Here is an 11,727-nt window from a genome sequence, read left to right on the forward strand (position 1 = left end):
GGAAACCCTACCTGGAACGAAAACACCGATAATAGACGATCAAGCAGCTAACTCAGAATCTCTCCTCAACGAATCCTCCTTCTATACATACATACATACAATCACAACGATATTCACATAAACCACCAAAACCGCCAAATCACCCAATTAGGGTTTAACCAACTTTAACAAAACAGTATAAAAATTATATGTAAAGCTTACCCTCGACTCAAGGATCACAAAGATGTAAAGAACGACGAAATCCGACACTTCTAGCTCCGGTATTTGCTAATAATGCCGCGAGGATGAAAGAACGTAACTCTTAATCTTCTGTTGTGTGATTTAGGTTGCAAAAAGTGTTTTAAGAAAAAGTTACAGAAGTCTTATATATCAATCCGCATTATTAACAAACTCATCAAAAATCACCCGTCAACCGACTTACTCGATCGAGTAAGTCAATTACTCGATCGAGTGACTCTTACTCGATCGAGTGCCAAGCTTACTCGATCGAGTACCCATCAGACAGATTAATGTTTTGCGTAAAGCATACTTACTCGACAGAGTAAGCCCCACTCGATAGAGTACCCTAAGATCCATAAAACCGTAATATTAGAGTTTCAAGCTCCCTTTTAAGCATCTAGCACTGCACACAAGCTAACCTGAAATAAATCTGCTCCCCATTATGGTTCATCATAGGTATTCACGAATACACTGCCAACCACGAGGTTGAGTAGGATAACCAAACAACAATAATAATATAATAATAATACGACAGCCCGCAATAAAATCAATGATCCAAACCAAGACCATCACACACACGCACGGCTCAACCATGAAACCCATCACACGCACGAACCTATCACGCCACCACTACTACAAATACAGGCAACTACAACGGCCCTTTAACAAGGCTTATTCACGAAAATCATCAAAACACATTGTAGAATTGATGCCGCGAATTTTACCAAACGTAATTACAACGATTCTGTGTTGTTAACCGTTGTTATTGGTATTAACAACGGGTCATACTTTCAAAACTGTTGTTAATATAAAAACTAATAACAACGGTTAAATTTTAACCGTTGTTAATAATTTGGCGCAAAATTAGTGAAAAGTAATTACAACGGTTTGTTTAGAACCCGTTGTTAATACTTTTTAACAACGGTTGTAGAGTCAATAACCGTTGTTATTAATGTTATGAAAATCTTAAAAACAACAGATTGCTTTATTCTGCTATACGCTACAAAACACAAACACAAGCTAATACTGCTACTATATCATCCTCCATTCCTCCCTGATCGTCTCTCTGTCTTCATCTCCATCACTGTTGTCACCGTCTTCTCTCCCTCATCGTGTTTATCAATCAGGTATATATATGTTTCTTAGCAACGCTTATAGATATAGGATTTTTTGGGTTATTATCTAATTTGTTGATAATTTAGCTTAATTGCTTTCCTGAATTTCGTTTATTTGTTTGCTTATTATTTTATTTTCTAAATTAGTTGCCTATTATTACGAATGTAGAATAATGACTCGAACTTGGATGATTGATGCAAATATGAGTGGCCGCACCTACAAGGATGGTTTAGCTGAATTTTATGAATTCGTTTCGAACAATTTGAAAGGTTCTTCTAGTATTGCATATCCTTGTGAAAGATGTGGTAATATTAGCTATATGGCTTTTCCGGATGTTAAAATACACCTAGAAAAGTGGAGATTTAGTCGATCCTATACATGTTGGATTTTTCATGGGGAATCATTAGAGGAAGAAAATAACTCTGAAGAAGATGATGTTGAGGTACACGAAAGGCTAACTGATGATCCTGAGTTTGCCGAGTTTTTTGAGTTGGAAGAGTTGGAAGTAGAGAAGTTGAATTTTGGGTCTATAGATAATGAAGAGAATGATGATGAGTCGATTGCTTTTGAAGATGTAGGTGATGACACTAGTAATTGGGATGACCTTAACAACATGTATGAGAAGTTGTGTGAGTCTGAAACACCTCTGTATCCTGGTTGTAAGTTCACAAAAATGTCGGCTGTGGTGAAGTTGTATAATATTAAGGGGGCAAATGGGGTGAGTGACACGTGTTTCACTAGTTTTTTAGCCTTGATAAAGGAGTTGCTTCCTGATGGTAATGTTCTACCTGTTAAGACATATGAGGCGAAAAAACTAATAAGAGGAGTGGGTATGAAATATGAGAAAATACATGCATGTCCAAATGATTGCATATTGTATCGGAAATTATACCAAAACTTAACCAATTGCCCTAAATGTTTGGAGTGGCGTTATAAGGATAAGGAAGGGATCCCGGCTAAGGTGTTGTGGTATTTTCCATTGATACCAAGAGTCATAAGGATTTATGCGAATCCCGATGATTCAAAAATGTTAACTTGGCATGAAACAGGAAGAACAAATGATGGAAAGCTAAGACACCCGGCAGATGGTATACAATGGAAATCGTTCGACGCTAAGTATCCCGAGTTCGGCAATGAACCTAGAAACTTACATCTAGCGCTGTCCACTGATGGAATGAAACCACACGGAAACATGAGTAGCCAACATAGTACTTGGCCAGTAGTGTTGGCTATTTATAACTTACCTCCATATGTGTGCATGAAAAGAAAGTATTTGATGTTGTCGTTCTTAATTTCCGGCCCTAAACAACCTGGAAATGATATAGATGTATATTTGGAACCTCTTCTAGATGATTTGCGATTGTTGTGGGATAGTGGGATAGAAGTATTTGATGCATATAAGAACGAAACTTTCAATTTGAGAGCGATGTTATTGTGTACAATAACTGACTATCCGGCTTATGGCGACCTTTCTGGGCACACAGTTCATGGGAAAGAGGCTTGTCCATTGTGTGGGGAGGATATCGAGTCTGAATACTTGAAGTCTTCTCGTAAGTATGTGTATATGGGAAATAGGAGGTTCTTGTATCATGACCATTGTTATCGCAAGATGCAGAAAGCATTCAATGGAAGACAAGAACTTCGTCAACCTCCTAGAATTTTGAGTGAGCATGAAGTTTATCAGAAAGTAAAGCATATTGAGATAGATTATGGGAAGAAGAGCGGCTCTAAATTGTCTACTCGTGGGTATAAGAAAAGATCCATATTTTTTGATAAACTTCCATATTGGCCGACTGGAGGTCGGCATTGCCTCGATTTCATGCACATTGAGAAAAATGTCTGTGATAATATTATCAATACCCTTCTGAATGTTCCTGGTAAAACAAAGGATAACGCCGCAGCTAGGAAAGATATGAAAATGATGGGTATTAGGCTAGAGTTGGCACCACAGAAGAGAGGTAATCGTACATTTTTACCGCCAGCAGCTTATACCCTTTCACGGAATGAGAAAAAAGAGTTATGTGCATGCTTGAATGGAATTAAAGTGCCACATGGTTATTCGTCGAACATCAAAAGCCTAGTGTCGATGCAAGACCTAAAACTCACCGGGTTAAAGTCACATGATTGTCACACTTTGATGCAACAATTACTACATGTGGCTATTCGTTCCATTTTACCTGAAAAGGTAAGATATGCTATAACTAGATTCTGTCTCTTCTTCCAGTCCATATGCGAGAAAGTCATCGATCCCGATGACGCGGATTCATTGCAGGACCTCGTTGTAACCTCTCTTTGTCAGTTGGAAATGTATTTTCCACCCTCTTTCTTCACTATCATGATTCATCTGACCATTCACTTGGTTAGGGAGATTTTGTACCTTGGGCCCGTGTACTTGAGATACCAGTATCCTTTTGAAAGATTGATGAAAGTCTACAAGGACTATAAATCTAATCGGTATCGTCCGGAAGGTTGTATTGCTGAACGCGCTATTTTAGACGAAGCTCTTTCATATTGTTACGCTCATCTCTCCCCTGAGGAGTTGATTGGCGTTCCTAAGAATTGTCATAGTGACTGGATGACCGGAAAAGGTATTAGGGGCCGAGTTGAAAAAATTGTGACACGTGAAATGTTGCATTTAGCACACACGTATGTGCTAAACAACGAAGATGAGGTGCAACCTTATATTCAACAACACAAAGATGAGCTCAAATACGATCACCCAAACAAGACCGAGAAGTGGATTGCGAACGAGCATACGAAGACGTTTGCATAGTGGTTTAGGAATATTGTCTTAGAGTGTACGGATCAAACTGGTGATGACATCTCTCCTAGGTTACTACGTCTTGGTTTAGGTCCAAATGCCATGGTCACCTTTTACAACAGTTTGCCATTAATGGATATACTTTTTACACCCGCGAGCAAGATGAGTTGAGCACAATGCAAAATAGTGGTGTGAGTTCTGAATTTGAGGCAATGCACTTTGCTACTTCAAAAGATAAAAAGCCTATTTGGGGAAAATGCCTTTATTATGGTGTTATTCAAGAAATATTGGTACTAGATTACATTTATTTCACGATGCCTTTGTTTCGATATAACTGGGTTGATAACAACATCCATTGTGTTCGAAAGGATAAGATGGGATTTACGTTGGTCAATCTGGGTAAGGTTGGCAATAATAAGGATGATCCTTTCATAATGGCATCCCAAGCTAAACAAGTGTTCTATGTCACCGATCCTATGGATAAGAAATGGTCTGTTGTACTGTCTATAAGGAGTAGAAGGAGTAGTCCATCCGATAATGGTGATGATGATCAGGATGTCGTTTTTGAGGGAATGGATCACTCTACGACGATGTTGACACTGATCATGAGGACACTGAAAGCATCTATATGCGTGATGACCATGGTGAAGGTATTTGGGTTAACGAAGAAACTATGACATCCAAGAAACGTCCCCGATCCTGAGTTGGTCTATAATGTAAGTTATTATCTTTTATTTTTATTTTTATTTTTATTTTTATTTTTTAAATATATATATCTTCCTTTTAGTTTTTATTTTATTTTATTTTAAATAACAATCTCCACTGAACAGATTTGCATTTAGGAACTGCATATTTAATACAAACGTAAAGCACTGATACAGACACACACAGTGATATGGACGATCAACATTTTGAGTCATTTTCAGACCAGTAATTTGATGGTTTAATTTATTGGTAAATCAATAATGGTCATTGTTAAATAAAAATTCCCAAATTTGCATGGCATGGTAAATCCTGTAGCTTAGATATGCAGTATGCATGCATGCTGGTGTTGTCTTATTTTCTTGATCTTATTATTAGATGTGGATGCTCGTGTTGAAATTGCTGAATAATGTTGCAGTATATGGTGCTTCTACTGTTACAGTATATATTGTTACAGGTTTGGATTGTAATGGAATTACAGTTAATTTTTTTTAAAAAAAAAGGTTCAACAATAACAACGGTTATATTTAAATTACCCGTTGTTATTACTTTCAACAACGGGTATATTTACATCACCCGTTGTTGTTACTATCAACAACGGTTGTAGTACCCCTACCCGTTGTCATTGATTTTTTTGACATATTTCATTTTGGCGCAAATTTGGTGAAAATATATTACAACGGGTATATTTTAACCGTTGTAATAAAGTTTTGACAACGTTTGACTTTTATTGACCCGTTGTTATTAACATATAACAACGGTTTTGATTTGAGCACCCGTAGTCAATAGTTTATCTTAATAAAAAACTAATTTACAAACACACACAGCATACCATACACAAACACACACAACACCAGTTCAACCGTTGGTATCCTGAGTTTATTCTTCTCTCTTCCTCGCTTTCTACATTCTCGTCGCCGGCCGTCGCCCAGTTTCCGGCGCCCAGATTCCGTTGCCTTCCCTTATCATCTACTTCACTCCTCTTTATCATCATCATCATCATCAGGTATGTTCACTTTTGTTTTGTGTTTCGTCATTAGGGTTTTAACACGATCATCTTTTTTTCTTTTTCATGCATCTGTTTGTTTTTCGTCTTCTTTGTTATCTTTATCATCCCGCATCATCTACTTCACTCCTCTTATTAGGGTTTAGGATTTAAGAAGCTCAATCTGTTGTTTTAAATTTTTATTCCTATTAGGGTTTAGGGTTTTAGATAATACTCTGCATGTACGTTGTTAAGTTGTTCATTTCCTATCACTAGTACAAAAATGGCTTTTGGCTACGGTTAAAAACGACTTTTGGCTACGGTTCCTCGACCGTAGTAAATCGGGGCGTTGCCTTAGATCAAGTAGTTATGGCTACGGTCAGGAACCGTAGCCAAAAGTGACTTATGGCTACGGTTATTAATAGGAACCGTAGCCTAAAGGGGCTTATGGCTACGGTTATTAAAATTAAACCGTAGCCATAAGTCACTTTAGGCTACGGTTCTCTTTCAACAACCGTAGCCATTTCTCAATTAAATTTAAAAAAAAAAATATTTCCATTAATATTTTTGTTAAATGTAAAGTTTTTATTAAGATAATAATTAATTACAAGACCAATCTTAAACATAGAATTGTCATTACAAATCTAACATTAAGTCTCAAAGCTAAACAAAATAAGTATAATACAGAGTTACACGGAGAAAAAAATTGTACCAAAATCATTGTTATCTACGAGTATAGTTTATAAACAAGCTAACGAACTATTTAGTACTCGTATTTATAACACCCGCCAAAGCACTGTCAGTTTTCCCACCTGTACCGAAAATAAAATGGATCATTCATGGATCAGAGTCCGAGCATGCATGAAGAATTACATGATTATAAAGAATCTAAGCATGTACCTCATCTTTATGCATCAGAGTAACAAAGAGTCAGAGACTAATTTAGTCACTTTAGCTGCTTCTTCCATCAATGCTATCTTCTTCTCCTGAAAGCATTATTGCATAAAAGCCCAGCAAAAAAACTAAATATTTAACCAGTGAAACTACTTTAGCTCAAGTTTGTCAAATTATGAACAATTTCACGACAGATGGACGAAATATTCTCTTTTCTTTCCGCGATTCCACTTAAGGTAGCAAAATGTCGCATGAAAACATCTAAAGGTAGTAGCTTTAAACTTCTATTTCGAAGATAGTGTTTCAAATTTCGCCTTACAAGAGAACATAGGATGATATTGGCCAAACATCCTAGCTCAGTATAGTGTGCATTATCACTTAACCTTATCACTGCCTAACAAGCCGGAAATGATCTAAACTAATCTAAACTGCTCCACCAAAAACCCAAATAGCCGAAACAGGAAATGATCCAATGGAGCAATGTTACCAGTATATATGTCACGAACTGTATCCTCCATTTACCTGGTGGCAAAGGGACGATAGACAGCAACTACACACCGTCGTCCAATTCTTATTATTAGAGGCAATGTTAAATGTAATAAGTGTAACAAATTAGCAAATTAACACTCTGTACCTTCAAATCTATCACATTCTAAGCCTATACAAAATTAGAGACTACTAAACCACAACCTATAAAACTTGACAGGTCGGTAGCGATCATCATCTTGGCCTGTTAACACTTAACAACGAACAGGAAATAATAAGTGCACGATGGTAAAATTTCCTAAAGAGCAAAATTGAAACAGTATGCAGGAAATCCATTTTTACTAGAAACTTATGAAGTGTACGATTGTTCCGTAGAAATTAACATTAGTAGTAATCATACATCATAAAATACTTACATGTTCAGGAAGCTTTTTCCATGTTGATCAAGCAAATTTCCTTGTCTGCGTAAATGTGTTAAGAATTAGAGAATACCCAAATGACACGATAAATTGGCAGGTTCAACCAGCAGGTTAACATTACTTACCCTGGCGTAGTTCAACCATGGGTTTTTGCTCTTGATTTTATTCCTGGAAATTAAACATTAAAATTTAATCCAAAGATGAAAGAACAGGATAATATGCATGCCAACTTGTTATCTTTTTACCATTTAAGTTGGATGACATACAGTAATATGTAGAAGCCATGAATATGAAGTTTGCCAGCATCCGATCTGACAGATTAATGCTATGATAAGTATTCATTAAGGGAAACAGACATTGTTGTTGTTTTCGATGAAAAAAAAAGTCAAGAGAACATACCTAGCAACTACAACTTTGCTATAATAGCGGTTTCCTAAGAAACCACACGCTAACATGTTAATGACATGGTTACTCGGCTTCAAAACATATCCTATAATGAGAACTTGTAAGGTAAAAATGCAAATTCCTCTCCCCAAAGTGGTAATGGTGACGAGGAATAAAATTATTCAAATAGACCTTTGCAAAAAATCCGTAGAACCCTACATATTAAGTACCCTATTCTAAACCAGGAAGCTGGAGTGATGGAGATGGGGCCTGAAGTAAGCCTTTCTGAAACCACACTGGAACTACAACCCCTTATTTATGTAGAAGAGATCTTTTTGACACAGTTTTTACAGAGGGATAAGAGACATCCTCACAGAAAAGTCACATAAGAATGTTTGTTTTGATGGAACTTGAATTTCTGTAAAAGTTATAAGGCAAATGCCTTGTTCTGGATCAATTCCGGCAAGCCAATTTGAGCAAAGACCAGGCCGCTTTCTCTTAAGGCTTTGTCCATGCATGACACAATGATCGCGGTCAAATGGACTTCTATGGGATGAGCAGTTGGAGAGGAGGAAATGGAGAAAAGCCCTGGACTAAGCATTCCAAAGACATTTGGACAAAAGGGAAATCCTCTAAAACCTTAAATTCATTTGAAATGGATCCGCATAAATGAGAGAAATCTTAAATATTAGTGTATTTACATAAGCTATAATAAAACCAAATAATTACCATAAGGACGGTCCTCCTTTCCTTTTGGTTATATTCATACAGATCATCACGCCCTTCACGCCCTTCAGGTGAGGCAGAATATTGTAATCTTTATTTCTCGTGCTCCGCAGTTGCAAAGTGACTCATCACCTGCAGATACATTGACGGTAATATGCCATTTGAAATTATACAAATTCAATTATCTCCATACTATGGGTTAGCAAAGTCGCACAGTACTTGGTGTTCAACCAAAGTAAACTCTAGTCATTAGTTTCTCCAAGTAGCAAAGGAAGTATCTAGTAAACCCAAGTAAAAGAATAGATTTTTAACCGCAGACACACACATAGAAAACCCTCATTAGCAACTTGCACAACAAAATAGACATACAGAGAGATATAAGCGTGACAAAGCGTGCTAGATTATTTACCCAGATGAATATACCACCTTTTCATTGACATTTAGGAATAACATGAAATGCATATCAAAAAAAATTAACAACTTAATTCTATGGTAGTACCTCCAAATTAATTCTCGGAATTGTGAACAACCCGCTCTATTTTTTCCAAGTATTTTCTTCATTCCAGGAGTAAATCTCATTCAAGCTTATCAGTTAAAACCTCAAACCAGACTTCATTTCTAATCCCCAGATTCACTCTATTTCTCCATTCAATGCCATCATTAATGCCACATATACGGCCACAATACAACAACAAATAGGCAAGAAATTGGCTCTATTACTTCATATTTCACTTTCTTTCGAAACCGAATGTTTATAACACGAGGTTGTGCTCTCAGATCTAATTAGAAACACAAGGTAATAAATTAGTATTTGCGACTATGCCTAATACGAGTATAAACTTCCGTTCAAATATTTTCAGCCATTTTCCCCGAAGTTGTTGCTTTCTACCAACCATTGATTATATTTATAACTAACAACAAAGCTAGTGTATCTCAAAATCGAAATCAAAGGCTCAAAAACCAACAAATGTCATTCTAAGGCAACATTTAATTATGAAGTACCATCAAAATATGAATTACCTCATCTAAAATCATCGAACTTGCGAAAAGCTCGTATAAATCACATGGTTAACTACTCCATTAGCAAATCATCAAACGATTGTCTTTGATCTCCTCTTACTTATGTAGGCTATGAATGAACACATGGTTAACTACTCCAAAAGCTCGTATTAATCATATGGTTAACAACTCCATAAGGACGGATGTAATTTAAAGTTCTTTGAATTTGATGAAGGATAATAGATTTAGAGCATTGTCAAAATCAAAAACTGTAATTCATATGAAATGTCTAAAATACTTGGGGTCCTAAAGTAACAAGAGCTTCCATTTGAGTACCACCCAACACAAAACAGCCAGTACTCCGTATATGAAAAGAATTCTATCAGAATAAGTTCCAAATATCCTACCATTTCCAATACTATAGGCTACAATACTATATACGTACTCCATTAAAAAGTGCCAAGCTAATACTAACAGGAGGAAGTAATACAAAAACTATGTGACATACCTAAGAGAAGCAGAAGTGATGAATAGGTGTTGTGAGAGCGAGTAACATAAGCTTCAATTATTGCTTCTCGTTCTTCTCTTTTTGTTCTTTCCTACAAAACGTCACTACATCAACATCTTTGTCCATCAAATAGGAGCAGGCCTTGCACATCTACATCTGTCGATCAAATAGGACTACACCCTTGCAAAGAAAACTGTCGTATTAGTTTAGATGCCGAAGATCAAAGGCGGCGGCGTTAGGGGCGATCCAGGATGGAGGTGAGGGCGTTATGGGCTGTTCAGGATAGGATCGTGTCGACGATGACTCGCTGTGTGCGGTGGAGGGGCGGAGAGGAGGTGAACTAGGGATGGAGGTCAGGGTAAGGGTTGAGAGTGTGTGAGAGTTACAGATTGAGAAACGATAAATGGGGATTTCCGATAAGGTTTTGTCTTTCCTTTTCCTCTTATATCAAACGATTATACGGAGTATTATATTTCTTTGTGGGCCTTAGTTTATTACAAATGGCCACGGCTAATAAAAAACCGTTGCCTTTAGTGTATATTGGCTACGGTTTCTAGTGTGAACCGAAGCCTTTTGTTTTTTTGGCTACGGTTTGTTTCCAACAACCGTAGCCTATTATAATAGGCTACGGCTATTTTTCATAACCGTAGCCTTTTGTCCCCGCCTAATGTCATTTATGTACTAGTGTATATCATTCATATTTGGGTTTTAGGATTATCATGGGTGAAAAACGGAAAAGAAGTCAAAAGAATAATAAGCCTGGGGTAAAATAAGCCTGGTGAGAGGGGTGCTACGAAGTGCCCGAGAGCCCTTGCAGCTATAGCCGCTAAAGAACCGATGGAAATAACATGGAGCTCGATGGGTTTCCCTACTGGTCCAAATGCGGGTTTATTATCCAGTTGGATTGGATGTTGCACAAGACAGTTTGTGCCTATCCATTTAGATGATGTTAGAACTTTGAATCCAAAATTGGCAGAGTTATACTTGGCTCGTGTAAAGGAAGCCTTTATTATACCCGATGAAAGCCATGATAAGTATTTAATGCATAAGGCAGCGGATGTCCATAGGCAGTGGAGGTGTGACGTTGCTAGGGATTGGTTGTATGTGGACAAGGCAACGGGGGAGATGCGTAAGAGCCCACCGGCAAACAAGTGTCCCACCATCAGTCAGGAACAATGGGATCTTTTCAAAGAGATGAGAACTACTGAGAAGTTTCAGGTTAAATATCCTCGCCTTTTAACGATTTACCTATCATTTTTTTAATTAATGAGTCCTTTATATAATCTTTTTATTATCTCATCTACTTGCGCTTTTATATAATTATTTGAAGGCCGTTAGCAGAAGAAATCGTGCCAACATTTCATGCAAGAAGGGGAAATGGTATGGTTTTCGAGGCGGTTACAGAAGGATAGAAGAGAACCTCGTAAGTAGCATGCACTATTCCCCGGCCTGTGAGACTTTATTTTTTTAATCACACTTGGACTTGCATTCATACACGTTTACATGTATAAATGTTACCATGTTAATG

At 37.2% G+C, this 11,727-nt stretch overlaps 1 long non-coding RNA gene across 1 annotated transcript; it reads right to left on the minus strand.

Moving 5' to 3' along the window:
• Window positions 1-6,383: 6,383 nt before the first annotated feature.
• LOC141597034 (uncharacterized) lies at window positions 6,384-10,614 on the minus strand. The gene is made up of 7 exons (XR_012522669.1): window positions 10,200-10,614; window positions 8,696-8,824; window positions 7,828-7,893; window positions 7,708-7,750; window positions 7,580-7,624; window positions 6,684-6,769; window positions 6,384-6,595 (listed from the first exon to the last, which is right to left on the minus strand). It is a non-coding gene; the product is annotated as an uncharacterized LOC141597034 (long non-coding RNA).
• Window positions 10,615-11,727: the final 1,113 nt, after the last annotated feature.

The sequence above is a fragment of the Silene latifolia genome, chromosome 8, assembly GCF_048544455.1.
Source record: "Silene latifolia isolate original U9 population chromosome 8, ASM4854445v1, whole genome shotgun sequence".
In the NCBI taxonomy this organism is placed as follows: Eukaryota; Viridiplantae; Streptophyta; class Magnoliopsida; order Caryophyllales; family Caryophyllaceae; genus Silene; species Silene latifolia.